Source organism: Acipenser ruthenus, chromosome 14 (genome assembly GCF_902713425.1).
Source record: "Acipenser ruthenus chromosome 14, fAciRut3.2 maternal haplotype, whole genome shotgun sequence".
Taxonomy (NCBI): Eukaryota; Metazoa; Chordata; class Actinopteri; order Acipenseriformes; family Acipenseridae; genus Acipenser; species Acipenser ruthenus.
This window is the reverse complement of record NC_081202.1, coordinates 24,120,214-24,142,414: the sequence shown is the minus strand read 5'-3', so window position 1 is coordinate 24,142,414 and position 22,201 is coordinate 24,120,214. Positions and strand designations below refer to the sequence as shown.

Genomic DNA, 22,201 nt, shown 5'->3' with positions numbered 1-22,201 from the left:
ACAACAGGAATGTTAGAGCATTTACAGTGCCAGGGAATCCCCATGGATCGCATCCACTACTCATATTTATTTTTGGTGTATTCCCTACCAGGATAACCAGGGATAGGGGTTGATGCAATCATGGGTGATTCCCCAGAACGCAAACCTGCTTTAAAAATCCAGCTGTGGTTTACCCGGGTGGGGTATAGGCTGATCAAATCAAACTATTAGCAAGTTTAACCATTTACCTTAAAATAATATTTTATCTAGACCCAATTTGCATTTTTCGTGTACTGGTAATTCATTTTATAGAAAGAGGTACCACCCAGTCAGTACCTGTCGGACTGCCAGACTCTGTCAGACTCACGACAAGTAACCTGAGCTGCCCACTTTACAAAACTCTTTTTCCATTCAAAATCAAAAAGTGCCTTTTGTACAGTCATATGTAGTCTCTGACTCTGAGGAAGTTTATATTTCAAATCACAGAAATAGCCCTTTGAACTTTACGACTTGGATCTCTGACAACTTTTACAGTATAAAGAGTTGTTTATTAGTTAGGTGCAGCCTTATAACTGATGGTATTATTGTGGTTGATGCCTAAATGAAACATTTGGACCGTTATTTAACCATTTGAAATGTTTCCTTCTGAAATGATGGCATTTACAGTACTACACTGTTGTGTGCAATTTATATAAAAAATGGTAATGTACATTTTCTTTAATTTTTCAAAACATATTTTTATTTTATTTTAAACAGTCAATTGCATAAAGTCAAAAACAAGATTTAAAGTTGCACTGCTTTACAACTTTCAAAATTGTATCCTTGTGTCAGAGTTTACAAAGGTTTCTTTTAATTGTGTTTGTCTTTTTTTATCTTTTGTATAAAACATCCTAATCCAACTGTAGTATCAGAAATGCCTGAGATAAAAAAAAGTAACAAGCCAATGATAGCCCAATTAAAGTCAGGAGGGCTTTTTCCCGAGAGTAGATATATTAATTTGAAGTAGCCTTCCAATCTTCCTTTTAAATAAATACTTTAAAAATGCTTTCACTTTAAAATGTGTACGGATGGCACTTATGTGTTGAATATTGAAGGCACATTTGAATACACAGGGTACATTTCCCAGTCCTTAATCGCCAAGCCACTGTCACTCAAGACCCCTGTACACCAGACAACACTGCAAGCCAAAACCCAGTTTAACCACTTCACTATATTACCATGGGCCACTCAAAATGTTCATGGTGAAATGTTGATATTGAATAGAGATTTTGGGTGTAATTCTCAGATTTTTCCCTACATTTATAAATGTATGTATTTTATGACCCGCTCCTCAGTTACTGGGGCAGCAGTGTGGAGTAGTGGTTAGGGCTCTGGACTCTTGACCGGAGGGTTGTGGGTTCAATCCCAGGGGGGTACACTGCTGCTGTACCCTTGAGCAAGGTACTTTACCTAGATTGCTCCAGTAAAAAACCCAAATGTATAAATAGGTAATTGTTTGTACAAAAAAAAAAAATTAATGTAATTGTATATAAAAATAATGTGATATCTTGTAACAATTGTAAGTTGCCCTGGATAAGGGCATCTGCTAAGAAATAAATAATTACAATGAAATGTACACCCTTCCTTAATCAGCTTTATGTTTCATTACCATTTTAAGAAACTCTTCACTAACTGCTGTACTAATACATTTCCTTCAATAGTAACATATTCCCCTGGTAACAAACCTAAATAATTGTACTTTACACCAGCCAGTTTCTTCAGGGACAGCACTGTTCTACATGCTGCTTGAGATGTTTATTATTGCAGTGGCTGTCCAAGAAGGCACTGCTGTGTGCTCTGTTTATTTGAAATCCCCTCTATTCAGTCACCAACACAGTTCACATACTGTAGAATAAAACATTTTCCTGGCATCTGTCAGTATCAGGCTGTAACAATTTCTCACTGTTTATTACATTGAATTTCAAGGTGATGCTCATAAGATTCCCATTGGTCTGCGCTCACTCCCAGGTTTTGGTTAATATACCTTTTTAAAGCTAAAGTAACTGATGGCTATATAGCTTTTTTTGTGAAATATTTAATGGACCCAAACCAGGGTACATTAATCTATATGAGAAAGCCAGCATGTATTTGGCAGTTGTTGGACGATTGGTTGTTTAAAAACAGTACACTAGTGCGGTAGATGGTTTCCTTTTTTCAGGTTAGTTATTTTTCTGTCAGCCTGTGGATAAATACAACTTTAATGAGCCTGGAACTGAATACCTTCACATTGCAGATGATTGAGTCAAGGTTGTTACAGCTTTTACAGTTTCCACTGATGTGAAAACTATTGCTGATGTGTATCTCATACCGTAACTCTATCATTTGTATTATCACAAATCTTTGAACAGCCTATGTTTATTTATTATTTTTTTTTTATCAATACTACTTTAGGCCCCTTATACAGCCATACTGCAGTGGTAGTGTTTCTTCACATTGGAAGACATCTCAGACCTTTACATGGAATACTGTGTGTTTATAATAGGGTGCTTTGGATTTCCATGCACGTGTTCTTAACATTATATGATAGGTAACACATGGGGTCTGAATTTTAAACAGTTCTGCACTGCTGCTTAGAATTGCATGTAATTATAGAGCACAGCTTATTGGTATACTGGTCACACTTTGTTTCCGTAATTAGGCAAGCTATGTTTTCTAAAGTCATAATGCATAACATAATTAATAAATATATCTTCATAAATTGTGCAAGTACTGCTGCACTGCTTGCTTTGGCAGTAGTTTGTGGTTTTGGTTTAATTTGTTTTCCCAATGTCAGTGTTAGCAGTATTATATTTTGCTTGCTAATAGTTACAGTATTGCTCCCATCATGAACTTTTGCCTCCTGCTGTAGTGGCCTTTCATGATCCCTGTAATTGTTTATTTGCCTTGATCAATGCTACAGTAGTGGGACATTGTGTGAGCAGGCTACTCTAAAGAACTGAACTGAGTCACACTACATTGTAGCTGAGATATCAGATCCTTATTTCCTCTACCATGCACTGCTTCCAAATCTCTAAGACATAATGGCATTGGTGTTGGGTGAGTTATGGCAATGACTCTACTGGTAACTGGGCAAAGATCAACTAAACACATTTTTTACAGAGGTCCTGAATGCATGTCAGATAAATATTGCTTCATTCAAATTGACCTAGACTGTGTTTGAAGCCTGTAAAAAGTTGAGCACTCCTGTCAGAGAAAGAACATGAATACCCACTGTAATTCTTGGTGATTGGTCCATGGGTTTATATATAATGTGTAGAAAATAAAATAAAATCGGAGCCTTGCAGAACTACAGTATGTGTTCCTGTGCTGTCGTAAATACTCAAACTAGGGAACAGCTCCTAAAATCTACACCTGCAGTTAAGAATCAGGTATTTGTTTCTTTACCTTTAAGTATGGTATATTTAAGTCAACTACTACAGTTGCCACAGCCTTTTATTCCTCCCCAGACATTAAAGGGCCCAAACCAGCCAAGCACTGAGCCTTTACTATATTTATTGTGTATTGAAAGTAATTAAAAAATATATATATACAATATATCTTTGCACTATATTACTTGCTTTTAAAATATAGTATTTGTGAGAGGCATATAATGCTCCTACATGTCTGTGTAAATGGATATCCTCAATGGTAACTTCTAGAAACAAGAAAACAGGAAAGAGAATCTTAGACAACAAAAACATCCCAAATCAACAGGGGACATTTTAGAGCCTGAGAAACTGCAGGTCAAGTAGTAGTTAGCGTGCCTCGGTATTTTGTATATTTGTATATTTTGTGGGCTTTATTAAACATTTCTTAGAAAGTGACATGGGTGATTTTTGAGGTTCTCTGGATAATGTTTTCTTTATTGCATTACATTAGAAAGGTCCACTAGCACCCACCTAGAGAACATTGGTAGGAAGGCGAGACGGCATATCTTGGCAATTGGAGGCGAGTTTCTTTATACAGCATTGTACAGCATTGTTTGACTTAGTACAACATTTCACATTCTAATATAACTCAACAGAAGAAGTATGTTTTGTTTAGTCTACAGATATTACCAAAAATTGTCTTTGAAACATTTTTGTCCCTAATTTTAAGCAAATGAAAAGGGACATTTTTCAGAATAAAAATAAGTTAACTGTTACAGTTAAACATATAAGAAACTACGCAGAACAATAATTTAACAGCTGCTTTCTGTAAACTATTTCTGACAGTTTTATAGTTCTTATAGATGAATATAACGTTCCTCTCAGTCTCAATATTCTTGACAACAAAAATAGGGCACTTTATCCTGTTTGGGGTTAGTTAAGCAGTCTCAAAACGTCTTTTTAAAATCACCTTTCTTGCGCTCTGCCACGGTTGTTAAGTCTGCTGGTACTCTATAGAGTTGCTGCAGAATTGTAATGTACTGTTTTATTATTTGTCTCATATCTACATCGCTGTCTCATGTGAATGCTTGAAAGTAATAAATCATTTTGATAAAGATTTTCTTTTTTGCTGCCTGTCAGTTCATTATTAAATACCAGTGGGTAAATATAACCTACAGTGCAACACAGCACAACTTATATCAGCTCTGACATTGATATAAAATTATTCAAAATTACAAAAAAAAACAGAATTAAAGTCAGCAAATATGTAACCAGTATTTAAATTAATTTTAGTTTACAGTAGTAGCAACAAAAAGTGATTTAGCACAAAACTTGGAATGGTGGGGTATGGGACACTTTCTTGTACCTTCTAATTCATTTTGGGAAACTGGGAATTGTTACTATTGGATTGATAGAATCTGAAGGTAAAACAGATGCTTTAATTGTGTCTGTAATGACAGTTGCCGGGCAGCATAATAACATGCATATTGGTCTTGAAAATTAATTAGAAGGGAACACTTAATTACTCTGCTCAATGCAAGATTACTGTTCTAAACCCTCAATAGCATGACAAGCTAATTCTTTTATAGTGACTTATGTAGTTCACAGTTTAGACAAAAACACCTGGCAGGTAAAATGTAATCTAGGAAGACATATTCTATTCTTTCAACCATGAAATTACAGCTATTAATTGTACAGCAACATAAGCCATTCAAAGTCCATGGTATTACAAACCAGTCTACTTATGGATTTTTACTATATATATATATATATCTTTTTTACAACAAATGGAATTTATTGTACACGCTCATTAATACAGGTGTTATTAATAACTAATGTGACTCAAAAAGGTATCCTTCTGGGGCACTCGCTCTCTTTATGTTGTTACAAAAATGTCTTCACTATTTCAGACACAGTGGGGTCTATTTCAATTGATCCAAATCAAGGATGAACAATTCCAGTCCTTGAGGGCTCTCTGTGTCTGTATATTTCCAGCTACCAGCTTCTTTTGGGTACTTCCTGATTCCAAATAAAATCAATGTCTTTGATGTTACTGGCTCTGTAGAGAAACTAGCAGATAATGCAAAATAGATTTTGATACAGAGAAATAAAGATAAAGAACTGTAGCAGCAGAGCTTCTTTTTACTGTGTTAGTCTAAAGGGGAAAGGTGTCTAATGGGGGGAAATACAAACAAAGAGCCCCTTTTTACAGAAGCATACACTGGAGCTGCACTTTCCAAAGATCATTACATTTCACCTTTTTAGAAATAGGGGTGTATACCCCAAAACTGACAAAATAATTCACAGCTTTTACATTCTTGAAAACACAGGGTTCAGTTTAGATCAAAGTGAAGCTGTTTTTTTTAAAGAATAAAGCCAAGTCCATCGGTAGAAAACAAAATAAGCCCAATAGCAAACTAATGGAGGCTGTGTGGTCCAGTGGTTAAAGAAAAGGGCTTGTAACCAGGAGGTCCCCGGTTCAAATCCCACCTCAGCCACTGACTCATTGTGTGACCCTGAGCGAGTCATTTAACCTCCTTGTGCTCCGTTTTTCGGGTGAGACATAATTGTAAGTGACTCTGCAGCTTATGCATAGCTCACACACCCTAGTCTCTAAGTCGCCTTGGATAAAGGCATCTGCTAAATAAACAAATAATAATAATAATAATGCAAGCCATATGCCATGGCAGGGCCATGTAATTGAAAAAGCAACTTATTGATGTAAGCCCTATAATGTTAGCTGACTGAAAGTGCCATTTCTGAATTCCAGACACCACTGCCAAGGAACTGTGCATATTTGATATTAGAGTGATTGCTTTGATAGGTTAGTAAAACATTTCAAAATCCATATTATATTTTACAAACCTGGTTTTCAGTTTAGTATGCGATAGAAAACACACAAGGGCTTGATTTTTACAAAACGTGGAAGTGGAGTATGTTTTTGCCAACAGGTGTTTTTCTCTTTTGTTTGTGTTTTATTCCCTTAAGATTTACAATATTAAGTTTGAAGTCTGGCAAACAGGTAGATCGTAGAAAATGTTGGATTTTATTTCCTTTTTAAAATGCAAATGCTTAACAGATGAAGTAAGGTGAACCCACTGCCTAAGCTGTTTGCACAAAATGACTCTGAACATGTCCCAACATACCCAGTGGGACTCCGTTTTTCTTTTCTTAGAGTGCTTTCAGACATATGCATGTGCTTTTGCTACCAGATAATTACCAAGAGTAATGATACCCAAAGAAAAATCTAATATCACTAATCACTAACACTGCTAGAACTTTGATGCAGGCTAGGCTATGAAAGAATAATTTAACATTCAAAGCCAGATACACAAACAAAGTGATGGATGCCATTGTTTATCAATTCTGTTTTAGGAATATCTGAGGGACTTGGAAATATTTATTCAGCTGAAGTAGGAAATCAAGGATTTGCAAAAACAAAATAGAGAACCTCCTTTTCTATGTATGTGTAGAGCTGAATACATTTTAGGCAGCTGAAAATGTATTATTTATTATGCAGGCCAGTTTGTTTTTCTGCAGAGATTATTCAGGTTTTTTGGTGCAATGCAGGTTTTAGAGTTCTGTTTCATTACTGCATAAAGAATTAGATGTATCCTGGGTAATGTTATTTTTATTTTTTTTATCAAATATTAGAATTAACTTGCTACCTGCTGGCTAATATTTTTAGAATATTCTTGTTCTTTTTTTTTACTTTCCTTAAACTGCCTCCAAATTTAAATGTTAACTTTAACCAAGAGATGTTTTAATGTGTCACAGACCAAAAATGCACACAAAAACTAATGATGGTACATCTAATTTATTGAGGACGGGGGCAAAATAAGTACAGGCCTTTTATGTGATTTTCGTCAGTATCTCCCCTCATGAATATAGGTCCAAGAGAATTAAGCTATAACCCAAATATGAGAAGGTAAAAAAGCTTGTTCATCTCTAAGAATGAGTTGACAGCATTTGTATGAACCTAGCTTACTTAATGCCGCTTTGAAGAGGTTTTACTGTTTTGGTTTTTTTTTTTCAATTTTGTTCTCATTGTGGACATTGTAAGCAGGACATCCTCTGTACACTGCCTTCTTTGGTATATTAAAACCATATGCTATACCTAGAATACTGCAAATCCTGCCACCCAGTTTATACAAGAAGTTACTGTAGTGTGCCAAACCAGCACAGCACTACACCGAACACTGTCCAAATGTTAATAATCACCCCCACACACTGCTATGAGACACAAACCAGTTCATTCAATCCACCACAGAAACACACAACTGTTATTGTATAACTACTAGCAAACCCAAAACAGGCAGCTGCTGTTAATTATAGGGCCTGAAAGTAATCTGAAAGCCTTGGTACACCAGACATTTGACTATGGGAGGTTTCTGGCATATAAAGACATTCTATTAGATCCAGATACTATCTAATCTGCAACTGCAAATATTATTTTTAGCCGTATAGGGGTTTTGTGACCAAAAACGAATTTTGTAAATGAAAGAAAACTTTTGACTGAACACTTTGTCATGTTTGTTTATTTGTGGGATAATTTTTTTAAAATAATTTCCTATAGATTAGCATTAAAAAAAGACCTTGAGCTGCCGAAAACTGTAAATATTGACTGTACTGAAACCAGTTTCCTGAGCTATGGAACTACAGTATATCTACATGGTAGACATGCAAAGCTAGGGACACTGCTAGATCTGGTTAGCTAGCATGGAAGTGAAGGCTGCTGTTGAGTAAATTACACTGCTTTCTCAATGGTGATACACATGTGATAATTAGACGTTAAATATTGACGAATAGGAAAATCCACCTTCATTCATAAAAAAGCTATACAACTCTGTTGATGTTAGAGTGTGCATAATTTAATAGCAATTGCGTTACTAGAAAACAAACTGCTGACATAATGCAAACCACTGCTTGTTGAAAGAGGCTATTTCAGTTTTCGAACATAGCCATGAAGTTTTGCACTCAGGAAATACTGACAGCAGAACTGCTATAAATACATGAATGGGGTGAGTTGATTTGTTGTCATCTGCGGACTACTGTGCCACTTCCATCACGTCTCTGAATGCTCTTCAGTCACACCTGCAAAACTAAGTGTGTGGTTTAAGCGCATGTCAGGAATGGCCTGTCACAACTCATGTTTTTGGTCTGGCAGTGCTCATGGCAGTGTGAATGATTAAGTACATTTCTCAACGAGTAAAAAAACAAAAAAAACAGCAACACACATAATACTGAAACCTTTTTATACGACATGCCATTTATTTTATGTTCTCCGTTTGGGATTTTTACTTTAATAGAGAGCGATGTTTGAAAGTATTAGGTAAACTGCTGTTGAAAAAAGAAAACGCAAAAACAAACAGAAAACTGAATGGCAGACTTGGAACAAAAAACGAAAACAGTGGAAACTTGCAGCTGCTTGACAGCTGTGTTCAAGGGAATAAAAGGTACACTACAATAGTCAAATACCTCTGCAGCCCATTTGCTCAGGCTTATTGTTCATAAGGTTCTTGACTTGGACAGCCAACATCTGCATCAAGAAGACTTTTCCCCTCAGGAGTGTTTTCTGTATTATTAAGTTTTGGCCAGACACCAGTGACCCAAGTGTTAATAGAATACTTGGTTCAAAGTTTACAGTAAAGTTCTTGACATTTCTTTTTTGAACTACAGTGCTACTGGTGCAGTATATATGACTTATGATTGAGTGTTCAAGGTTACAGATTAATTGACTAGCAACTTATTTTTAATTGTCTTTGAAAAATATAATCTATAACAAGGACTCAATATATGCAGCTAGTTCAGGAACTTCTAAGGTGCCTGATATTCTTTTAACAGCAGAGTGATAAGGTATTTTACAAATTCCACATCACCAGATGGTCATGGGAGATTCCTCCCTCCCTGCCTATTATACATAATACCTTTTTGTTGTTTGTGTGAATGAGCTGTCATGTTTGGACTTGCACAGGTCTCAGCATTGTTTCAACATGTTCATGCAGCTTGCTTGGTTCAGTCACACATACAGCTATGGCCAAAGGTTTTGCATCACCCTATAGAAATAACTAATTTTGCATCATAAAGTCGAATGAAACCTGCTGAATAATGTTACATTAACATATTGAATTACATACCACTTTGTAGTTTTCCATATACTTTACGAAAAACTGAAAAACTGACAAAATGTGACATTTGGAAATCTAACATGAAATACTACTACTATGATGGCTTCTGGTAGACTTTTGCGATATCATTTTGTAGTATCTTTGATTACATGATGTTAAATGAAATATCTACATTTTGTTCATATTTTTTTTTTTTTTTTTAAATGATGTCTCAATTCTAAAATTCTAGGTGATGCAAAAGTTTTGGTCATAGCTGTATATTTCAGTTGATAACTGTAGCAGGGCTGGGGTCATGCACATAAGGAGGGGGTTGTGAGTGTAAAAATAATAGTGGGATTGGTTTTAATGGGGAACCTGACACTTTGTGTGTAGCAGCCTGCCTGCTGTGTTTAGTTGCAGGAACGAGCAGCATGTGTGTTTACCAGCTGTGAGCTCCTAATCAGCAGGTGGGCGTGGTGCAGCAGAGCGCCAGGAATAAAAGGGTCCAAATTATACAGATCACGGCTGCTGTAAGGCATTATGGTTTTTATTTAATTTATTTATTTTTCAGCCTGGTTATCATCTAAAACTTTTATTTTATCGGGAATTGATGTCAGCTAAATAGTAAGTCTGAAAATACAGTTAAATTTTGGGTGTAGATCATTTATTCATGTTTAACACCACATTCATGCAGGACACAAATGAGTGAAAACCAAGGCTTTAAATCGATGTATTTGAAGCAGTACTAGAAACATTATCCCGGTATCACTTTTTGCACTGTAGGTAGGTCAAATATACCCCAGTGGTCTAACTGCAATCAGACAACGTGAAACCAGGGCAGAAACCTTCTCATGGGAATGCCTTTGATGATCTAATGAACCCTGTAAATTGCAATATGGTTGAAGATATAAATAATCCACTTATTTCTGTATTGTCGCCCATGATCTTATTGCAGCAACTTGTAAGGACACAGTGTGCCAATCTCACGGGTGTGTAAAAGATACTCATCTATTCCTGAGAGTTGTTTATCGTGTATAAACAAGATGTTTAACTGGGCTTGTATTCACAAGAGTATAGATGAAAGACTTGAGAACAGGATGTGTACATATTTTGCAGTGATGGTTCATGAAAACATGGAGAAAAGCTAAATAAATATATGCTTTGTAATCCCAAGAAGTAATATTACTCCAGCTAAGCTCTGTCTGTTCCCTCAGCATTTGAATCAACCTGAGATGGAGATGATCACACACATGAACACAATTGAAAGACACCAATAGATGAGCCATAGCCAAGAAAAACATGTGGTTTGCAGTTCATGATTCTGTAACTTCAAGCAGGAAAATATAATATTCTTTGTATGATTATGTTTCAAATACTGTATATCAGTCATTATCCTTCTGGTAAAAGATTACATCTTATTATGCAATCAGAAAACAACATTTCTCCATGCACACAAAAATAATACACTCTACAGTGAGATTTACCTGCCAGATAACTTTTGTATCTGTTACTAACACGTTTTTGGTTGAAAATGTATTGTATGTTATCCTTTAATCCTCTGCTTGATTGGAGCATCTTTCAACAACAACAAACCAAGACACAGACAGTTTAGTAATATTGACAAGTAAAAGGTTATTTGTTCAATAGTTCTTTTTTTTCTGTGATTATGTATGTTATCCTTTATGAACATTTTTGGGACTATTTTTGCCGTCGGCTCAGGATGCATGACTCCAGTCTTGGTCAACTACCGCACAGTAGAACCTTCATCGACAGGCACTATCAATTAAGCCCCTTTCACACTGGCACTCCTACCCGGGTCCAGACCCAGGTCACAATCCTGCATAGTGGCTCAGGATGTGGGTCGACACGCTTTGACCCAGGTTGAGCAAGACAAAATGCATGACTGCCATTCGTGAGCCGACGCAATAACAAACAGCCAGGCCTGCATGAAGGTTTCACTTCTGCAAGGAACATTTCTGTTTATTTTGTTTAGCCATATTTTTGTTGCTTGAGACACACTATGAGCCAGATTGCAGCAGGGATGAAGAAACATTTGCTCTAATCAACATTTCGGCCCACGGTTCAATCTAAAGAAGCTTCGATGTAAGCGTCCGTAACAAGCTGCTTCCAGGGTATTGATACGCAAATTGTGTACTTGCGTCTGTTACCCAAGTCAGCCCGCTTTATCAAAAGCAGTGTGAAATCACGTAGCTGACCCCCATGATACCGGGTCTTGACCCAGGTAGGCTTCGACCGGGGTAGAGCATGCCAGTATGAAAGAGGCTTTAGAAACCTCAGAACATCCTCCACAAACAGGAAGCTGTATTCCAGGGCATACACACACTACAGCTGACCACATAAAATTAATAAGTCTAGTTTAAAAAAATAAATTAAAATAAATAAACAGAAGGATTGTAGAATGGTTTACCAGTATACAGTCAAAAAAACACCCTGTGGTGGGTTGGGGTTTGGGGGTTAGAAGGGGCACTGGTTTAATTTCTCCCATTTGTTTTATTATTAGTGTCTGAAAGTAAGCCAGCAGATGCCTGGAAGCATTGCAGTGTGCGGACACATTACTGTATAAAATTGCTTTTGATAAATGGGTTCTTAGTTGGTTCTGAATGAGGTCGTAGTGTTGTTCACTGAATTTGTAACAGGGCCAAAAGGAGTGGATTCTTTTTAAAAAAAATGTCTATTAAAAGTTTTTAAAATGAATAAACTTGGTATTTAAAGTAATTGTTTGAGTTTTCAATTGAACATGCACTAACAAAAAACATTTTAATCCAAAGCTATTCAGATATTGTTACTTGTAGGTCATATAATTACAAGTACTTGCTTATTTCATTAAAAACCCTCAAATTTTTTATAGAATGTTGTTGTCAATGCTTATTGGACCATTTTAGTTATATCAGCTGCTAGAAATCCTATTACAATTATTTGGATTATTTAGCACAGCCGTTGCACACTTAGTACAATGACAATGATTTTGTTTTGGCCTCACCGCTTCCTCTCTTTCCTATATGAGCAAGTTCATCAAGGAGAAAATGTCCCTTCATTAAAAACATTACCCCCAATTTTTTTTTTCTTCCATCAAGTGATGAAAAGTCACCTAACCAAACCAGCTAAGTGCCAACTATCAGCCTTGAACTCATCTTTTATTACCATCATGAAAAAAACCGACTTGCAACAAGTGTCTCTTAAATAGTGCATGTCAGGGATTGTGTGCTAAAGATGTTCCTCTTTCTTTTTAACACCCCTGTGCATGGGGATTAGGATATGGTCTAACAAGATGACCTCTAACTTTGTTTAGAATATTTACATTTTTGTCTCAAGCTGTAACTTTTAAAAGTCTCTTTACGTGTAATAGGCTACTATGAATTAAAATATGTAATATCCCTCTTGGCAAATCTTAGTTAATTAGCCAAGGTTATAAAATATTAACAACTCAGAAGTGTTTAATTTTTCAGCACCCAAGCGTGGTCTCAAACCACTTTGCAAAACTTCAATAAGAAACAAGAAAAGGCAGACTGTCACTGCAGACTAGGAAGGCTGGGGAAATTGTGGATTAAAAAATGTAAATGTGTTCAACATGATATAGCATAGTCCATCAAGATATGATATGGTAATAGAGTTCAGAGATCACATACTATCAGAACGATCAACAAATTGGGTTGCTAAAGTTAGGCAACAAATCCTTAGCATTAAATGTGCTGTTTGAAGATCTTCTAATAATGGGGAGTCGTGATGTTTCAGTACTAATGTTATTCTTCATTCCAGGGTGTCGAAAGGTTCTTGTGACAGCCCTATGTTTTTCACCAAGCTCATGTATAGCAGTGCAGTGTTTTCAGTGCCCTTGAAAAAGGACTTAAGTACACAGAATTAGAACAATCCCAGAGGCCTTCAGTTCCGTGGATAAAGACAAAGGTGTCATCAGATACAGCTTGTCTGAGGCAGCCGGTGAGCGAGGCAGTGCAACCCAATCCTTCCCTTGGGCCTTCTGCTCAAATCCTTTAAAAAAGTATATCTTGTGCCACAGGACAGGTAAGACATATAGAAAAGGTTTAATAGGCCTACTCAGGCTTCTCTTATGAAATGTAACTGCGCAATAAATAAACACCGTACGCATTTATTGTGGTGTTTATAAGTCATGGTTACAACAATGCAGTGTGTAAAACCTATAAAACATAAATTATGCATTCTATAGTATGTTACTTGAGCACAAAAGAGGCTATAAACTGAAAGCAGCTGCAATAGACTGAATGCCCTTAGTACATGAATAGGGCTTTGACTGGATTAAAAATAATTCATGCATTTCTTTTATTGATGAATTGAAATATTAATCAGCACTGTGTAGTATTGTGGGGGGCTAAAAAAGTGCACAGTAAAAGCACAGGAATAAAGTACTGTGATCAAAAATAACTTTTAACTTGCTTGCATAATGGCTTTGGAAGTCACGCACAATATCAAAGGGGGTTTCTGGTCAGGCAATTATTTTGTGCCGTTTTCCTCCAGATTAAACCCATTATTTTATGAAAAGCATTTCACTGTTTGTTTTTTCGAAAGGAAATTACATTATGTGAGATGCCAGAGAGCTAAGCCTTCATTTGAGCCGGGTTCAGAGTAGAACAGGCACCATAACAAAACGTAATACCACACCTATTCTTACTTGAAACATGTCAGAATCTGCCGATGCCAATACCTTCAATAGGACAATGTAGAGTGAAGGAAGGCAAAAGGGAGCTGAGGCCATGCCAGAGCAGAGAAGACCAGTAAGACTACTGCAGCTATTGTATAGTACATTGTTATCTGAAGCAATACATATTTAAGGGGATTATTACAGATTACACAGATTTACAATTCAATTGGAATGGAGACTGAAAAGAAAACCGCTTGCCCATGTGATCAGAGTTAGAGCTTGTAACACCATCTTTGATCTTTAATGGATAGGTTACTATGGCAGAGCGGAAGTACTGCACATGCAATTGTTGTGTTTGTGTTTGTTTTCTGTGAAGATGAATTATGTTGAATTTAAGTTAGACAGGGATGGGGTTAATGCTATCCCTGCCATTAAGGAAATCTGTCTGTTTCTTGTTGCTTTTAATAGGCTACTTGCATTGCAGAGTGAAGTAATTTGGCACATTACGGTTAAACTTACTTTAATTTGGTGTGTAAATGAATGAAGTATATATGTGTTTAATCTCAAATCAACTGTGTAAAAGCTTTTACAACTTCAGTTGATCCATTTATAACATGGGTTTCTGTCAGTTGTGTGGAGTGCATTTTAAGTATGAATGAAAAATACACTGTTGTGATCTCTGCAGTGTGTTTATTCAGTGATGATGGATATCAACAGCATTTCATGTCAAGGCAACATGTACAGTATGAAGTATTTATAAGTTATAGCAAGGTCTGTTTCATCCAAATATACATTTTTAAGACATCCATTACACTCTGCTGGTTTTGGTTGTTGGACAGGACTGGTGTCTCAGAGCTTCAAGAGCTTGGAGAGCAAAACACATGGACCATGGGGGATGTAGCTCAGTGGTAAAGAGCATGCTTTGCATATATGAGGCCCTAGGTTCATGCCCCGGCATCTCCAGGTGGTCTTCATTAAAATCAGTTTATTAAAAGCAAATTTTAGGTAGGTTTGATGGTCCAGTGGTTAAAGAAAAGGGCTTGGTATTAGGAGGTTCCCAGTTCAAATCCCAGCTCAGACACTGACTTACTATATGTGACCCTGAGCAAGTCCAACGGTGCCAGAACCTTTCTTAAGCATGCCTATTGTAAAAAAAATTTTAAAAAAAAGTACAACAAAATGTTTGAGTTTAAAATGTAAAAAAGGCCTGGAACAGAAAGATGGTTTAACAGGTGTTGATATATCAATGTAAGACACAATAGGCTACTTGATGCATTTTGTAATACAGAATTATCACAAAATGCAAGAGACCGAGCTTGTACGTGCATGAAGTTCAGTGGCTGCTTTTACAACAGAAAAAAAGCCACACCTTTGTCTCGTTGCCAAACCTTTTTTCCTATACAATAGATAATATTACAATCATGGAAAAACTACCAATTTCGTTAAAAAAAATAATAATAATGCAGTATTTCAATGGATAAATGAATGCAATTTAAGAAATACGTCAAATATTGAAGCAGGTTATATATTTGTAGTCTACTGGTTATTTAAAGTTTGTTATCTGAATGTTGAGTAGTGAGTGGTATCCCATGAACATTGTTTAATTTACTTCAAAATAAATTAAATGTTTGTTTTGTAAAACAAACAAAAAGAAAATGACCATTTACAGTGATGTATGTATTGAATGTTTTGATAAAGAATATTAAACAGCTGTCTACAAAGTATTTGTTTAGCTTTATAGCCTACCTAAAAGCTAGCTATTTTTTTTAAGTTCTACGGTTATTTACTGCTTCGGACACAAATTACATGAAATGGTAACAACATGTTTCAACAGTCTTCTATTGTGTTACAGGATGACAAATGTAGAAAAATTCACTATCACACCCAGTCGGCTTCTCTGTGCTCATTTGTTAAAAGCTTCAATTTACCTCTGTAAAAGCTGGCAGCATAGCTAGTGAAACATTAGGATTATTGTCTGTCAACACAGTTCTGGTTGTCTTAATTTGTGGATTTGTTTGACTTATCTGTGTCACTGTGTTTTGGAAGAACAATGAGATTCAAGGTATTACATTTCTTTTTTCTCGCCCTCACTGTTAAAAGTGGGTGTGCAGTGGCTCATTGGCCCACCCATCTCTGGCACCTATGAACAAGTCACTTAACCTTCTTGTGCTCTGAGACGTAAAACCGAGATTCTTTTGTAAGTGAATCTGCAGCAGCATAGTTCCCCATCCTAGTCTCTGTAAGTCACTTTGGATAAAAGTGTCTGTTAAATGACTAATTAATTAATGACCATGTATTTTTGGTTCCGTGACTTGGGTCATGAGGATATTGACATTTGCTACAGTGGCCTTCTAAGGTTGTGTAGATTCTCACTTGCCTGTGAATGTATCTATAATAAATCAAACTCCTATAGTTATTTTCATCTCAACATAATATATAGTAGTGAGAGATCAATAACTTCAATACAAGGTCCAAGTAGACATCAGGAATCTAACAGGATTTTAACACAGTTTTGAGGTGGATAAAAAAAAAGTTCTATTGTGATAACTGTAGTCATATACAATAGACAATCTATTGCATTTACTGTTATACATATTTAAGTGTGCGTTCTGTGTAAGCAGCAACAAGTTAAAAAATCTATGCACCATCTGAAAAACCTAAATTTCCTTTAGATCTCATTTAGAATATTAAAATGAAGGCTAAACAAATAAAAACAAGAATAATCTAAATTCCATCTGAAAATCCAGCATACTGCAAGTATATCTAGTTTATAAACTTTTCGTGGATCTTACTGCAGTATGTAAGGGGATACCCCTTACTTTTTTAAAGTGTGTTAGTTTTCTATGTAATAGGGAAACTCTTATGTAACCTGCGTTAAGATCTTGTTTTGAATTATTAAATGGGGGACACTGTCAGTAATGAATACTGTCATTCATATGCAGAAATAAAAAAAAGTGTCAAAAGAAAAAAAGGTGGACAACAGCTCATTAAGAGTAACGTTTCTATCATAAGCTTGATAGGACGGGCTGTTCATCCGCAACAGTAATGAGGTCTGAGTATCACTTTAGCTATTGTAGTTCTACACTGCCACACAGAGCCAAGACTGTCAACTATGCTAATCTTTAGCCTTGTCAGCAATCAGGGAATAAACTTTCTGCTCATCCTTGACTGTTTTTTTTCTGTTCATAAAGATCACAAAATCCTTTAGCAAAAAATTCGAAAAAACACTGCACTTCTGGGGTGAATGTAAGTGTGCACTTGAAAAGTGGAATTCGCTGGGTGAAAACATATGGGAGAAGGTCAGGGTTGTATTATAATTTTCAACAAGCAATACTCCAGCATTTTAAACTCATCTACCAAAGAATACTACAACACACAATATGCATTCATTGTTTTGTTTTGTTTTTAACACACAATGGTACTTATATTGAATGTAGTTGGGTTTATTAATAACAGTATAGAATCTAATGTCTTAATATAACTTAAAAACATATTAGAATTTTTTTTAGAAATTAAAAGGTGTTAGTTATTGGAAGCTGTGCTGTAAGATTGAATGCAGATTTGGTTTATCCCACATGCAGTATTGCAGCATATGATCATATTATTTAAGTGAACAATGATCTAAAGAGGCTACTTTAACAGTAGTAACTGGTTTGATTTTTTAAACTTGAATTTTCCATTGTGAGATGTTTATATACATTATAGCATTTGTTTATTTGTCTATGGTTTTAAAATAGATGGCAACATGTAGCACACCCAGAACCCACTGCCATAATCTGAGATCCATGGCAACTGTACATTTGACATACACTGGACACTTCCCCTCAGTGTGTTCTCAGAAGGCACTTTGGGTGCTACTTTCTTGAAAGGTCAGCTTCTTTATTTGTGAGGTGATTCAGAAGCTGTCAGAAGACAGCCTACAAGTGCTAACCATACCATATTACATGCCTTCATGCCAAGACAGTGCCAGACTGTAATCACTGCCAATGACCCAAAGCAATTAGAAAATTACCACATATTGTTATTGCATGGACTCAATAATGAATTTTGAGCTCACCACCACAACAACCACTTCTGGAAATGTATTCGCTGGAAAAAATAGGCGTGTTCATATTTGGTCATTAATTCAAATTTTGCTTGCAATTCAAATGATAGAATATTTGTTTCAATCTTCAAAGAATATTCAAACACAAAAAGCACTGTGAGTAATTCTAGTAACAATTGTAACATTTCAATTTAAGAGTACATTTTAGGAATTATTCAATATGTAGCATATTATGTTTGTGGACAACTCTATACTGTTCACTTTCAGTTGCCAATGCCATCTTTCTCTTGTTTCTAATAAAATATCGATTTACTTTTGTGTTTGTTTGGTACATTTCCTGTAAGCAGCCCTATTTTTCTTTTTTGCTCAGCAGATGAGAAAAACATTTTTACTTCCTTTTTTGTTTTTCCAGTTTAATCAAAAAGTAAAACAGTGTGTGTTATGCTAGAAAGGGAAGTAGAAACATATGATGAATTCTTCTGCCAATTTATTTTCGCACTAATTCTAAACAAAAGAGAAAAGTGATTTCCAATCTTGTCTCCTTATTTAACATTCAGAGTCAGCAGAATAGAAACTTGCGGATAAAATAAAGATTTAGCAGGATTACAGGAACATTTCAGAAACAGTGAACATTACAGCGAATGAAAGAGAGAGATATTCAGATAAGTCATTGTGGAATATTGTATTTATTTAAACAGAGTAGCTATTTGAGAATTTGCTTTTTGTGCTTATTTTAGAGCTAAACAATTTATTTTATAATTGGTTATAAATTCAGCAGATTTATTGATTTGTGACTTCTAACAAACTCTATTTGTGACCTCTAACCTACAATACTGAGCCTTCAGCCTACTGCATTCTCAATATAGATACAGTGGAATTAATCATACAAACAACCTGTACTCTATTCATGTTACAATATTCCCTTAGAATTTCACTTCAAAACATAACATACTGTTGTCTAAAGAGAGTTGAAATACCTTAAAAACATAAACGGATACTCTGACTAATCATTTATATTTATAACATAAACATTCAACCATTAAACACTCAGTAGAGCTAAATTTAGAAACACTAAAAGACTTAAGTGTCATTTATTATTTCTAAATATAAAATAAGCAATATTTTAAATATATATTTAGAGAGAATTTAGTTTGACTGTGTGTAAATAGGCCACAGTGAATCAGCTGGTTAATTTCCACTCTAGCCAATATTACCCTATAATAATATCTGACAAAAAGCACTGTCTCATGAGAGGAATACAAATGTTTCACATATTCTCTTTTCCTAATACCACATTTGCAAGAAAATAAATCATATTAACACGCTGCAACTTTTTTGACATTCCCACTACTGATTCCAAGTTACCTTGTGTGAATTATTGCATTTTCTTTTTCTATTGAAATTATTTTGATATTGTTTAGCCCCTTCATCAGCTGAGACATTTCACTAGCCAACTAGCCACCACCTGTACTGTCTGCAGAAAGTGTCTCAGTTCCCACCAAATTGTCTAATTTTGGAGCTCAGTACAGTAGGCACAGTCTTTGAAGGCAAATTGATTTAATGCATCTACTGACCCACGGGACGTGGTTAGAGCACAGGCCTGCTGTACTGAATGCTGTGGGCTAGAATGATTCGCCAGCGATGGCTTGGGAAAGTTGTTTGCCATGTAATGTCTGTTATTAAAAGGCTGCTTCAATGGCAATCAGTTCAGATTGCAATAAAGAATTCCAAGTTAACTACCAGAGGCTCCAGATGGCTCTGATTTTTTTCTCCAGCCAGCATTAGCGATCCACAGTTCTGGCTCACACTACATGTTTTTGCCTTGGATGTATGGAGTGCCAGTTTCTAAAATATAAATACACTGAATCAGTAGTTGCATATTTTCCAAGGGGTGAGGTTAGCCTGTAAGTATGTAGTCTTTGTGGTTGAGCAAGCCTCTGTGATGTTGTAGTTGCATATCTGTGCAAGCTGTTCAAATAGAGAAAGAGACAGGAAACATGTTGCAAACACAAATTAGGCTCAAAAAGCAAAGCCAGTGCTCTGTAAAATCCAAAGGTATGCTCAGGTGTGTTCATCCCTGATTATTACTATAACAAAACATATTACTATATCCCATCTTCCATGTGATTTGTAATGAATCCTGTCTACTTTCTCAACAACAAAATCCCTAAACAGCAAAAGCTCTAGAACTACAAAAAGAAAATGTGCTAATAAAAACACTGAATAACAAAAAACATGATACTTTTACAACATAGTCATTTTGCATTTACCAACATTCCAAGAATCTCAACTGGAACCCAACTTGCTAACTGCTATATTCAGAAGCAACACTTGAGTTGTAGTGCTCATTTAAGTGTTTTTACATTTAGAAAGCATACTTAAGTTAACATTATCACTAACATGCTAATGACAATAATTCCCCCACTGAATCCAAGAACTGCTATCTGTTTACTGTAGCGTCTTCCTGTACAATCCAGACAATTCATTCTGTAAACCTTGCTCAATAAAGTTTTTTTTTTTAAATGAGCTTTATTATAAACCATAATAGCTGGCTTGTAAAGTATATTACAAGTCCGTCTTGGGGATACTCTCTGGTGGGTTATGATGTTAGTCTGGGGATTCGCTCTGGTGGGTTATGATGTCAGTCTTGGGGATATGCTGTGGTGGGTTATGATGTCAGTCTTGGGGATATGCTCTGGTGGGTTATGATGTCAGTCTTGGGGATACAGTGGTGGGTTATGATGTCAGTCTTGGGGATATACTCTGGTGGGTTATGATGTCAGTCTTGGGGATATGCTGTGGTGGGTTATGATGTCAGTCTTGGGGATACGCTCTGGTGGGTTATGATGTCAGTCTTGGGGATATGCTCTGGTGGGTTATGATGTCAGTCTTGGGGATACGCTCTGGTGGGTTATGATGTCAATCTTGGGGATACAGTGGTGGGTTATGATGTCAGTCTTGGGGATATACTCTGGTGGGTTATGATGTCAGTCTTGGGGATACGCTCTGGTGGGTTATGATGTCAATCTTGGGGATACAGTGGTGGGTTATGATGTCAGTCTTGGGGATATACTCTGGTGGGTTGTGATGTCATTGTATACCCTTAGATTACAAACTAACTCAAACCAGCAGGCATTCTGTGGAAGTTCAGCACAGTGAAAAATGTTTATATTTTGGGTGAAAACTAAAAGGCTTTTTCCTGCCTTAAAAGCCTCTCAGATGTACAGGAGATCTTGCATATAACATTGTGTGTTTTGGTAAACATAGGTATAAAGGCTTCTTTTACCGTCTTTATTTTAAGATTTGTCAGTTGCTCTGGCTGTGCTAATTGAAGAAGGATGTGTAAAACCACAGACACTGCTCATGTGTGCTAAAACATGTTTTTTGGTTTTACCACAGGGAAGCTATGATAACATGTGATGTCATTATTAGAATCATCACAATCTGGTTATGTTGTACAGTATGTTGATAATGACTACCCCGACAAGTGCCTATCATATGGTTTGGTGTCATACATGCCATGACATAATGTTGCCTAATGAACTTATGATCATCTAAGCTGTCTTTGGCTAAACAGTGTGTAGAAATGCTACCTTTGGACTAGTAAGTGTCCTGATTGGTTGCCCAATCAAGAACTAGAGAGAATGAAACATGATCATTAACTTAGCTCTCCTGCATTCAATGAAATAGAAGATACATGTTTTTGCTATGTGATACATTGCAGTGAGAGCCAATCCAAACAAATAGACTTGTTTAGCAACCCATCTTGTTTACCACAACTACCAACTAAAATCTGACATGCTACGAATTATGCTGCAATTACAACACCTGGTGTAATAGTTACACTAAGCCTGCAAAAAGATTTTCCATTGAGCATTATGCTATACTGTTTTTTTAAATGTTTTTTTAGATGAAAAAGGTTAATATTGACATAATAGACCTATATCTTTGAAAAATAACAGAATTTACCAAAAAAATTACACTTCAGCATATATTCTTGATTTTGCAGCATAGAAAATTGGCTTTTGTTTTAACAACAAAGAACAGG

At 36.0% G+C, this 22,201-nt stretch overlaps 1 protein-coding gene across 2 annotated transcripts in view; it reads left to right on the top strand.

Moving 5' to 3' along the window:
• The window catches only part of LOC117419578 (ankyrin repeat and BTB/POZ domain-containing protein 3-A-like), a 93,794-nt gene that overhangs the window by 1,613 nt on the left and 69,980 nt on the right, over nucleotides 1-22,201 (top strand). The window contains exon 1 of one of the 2 annotated variants that reach the window (XM_058986180.1): nucleotides 13,441-13,513. The exons of the other annotated variant lie outside the window; for it this stretch is intronic. The gene's annotated coding sequence lies outside the window, so the exon portion shown is untranslated. Of the gene's footprint in view, nucleotides 1-13,440; nucleotides 13,514-22,201 lie in introns of those variants that run through there. 2 annotated transcript variants of the gene reach the window in all.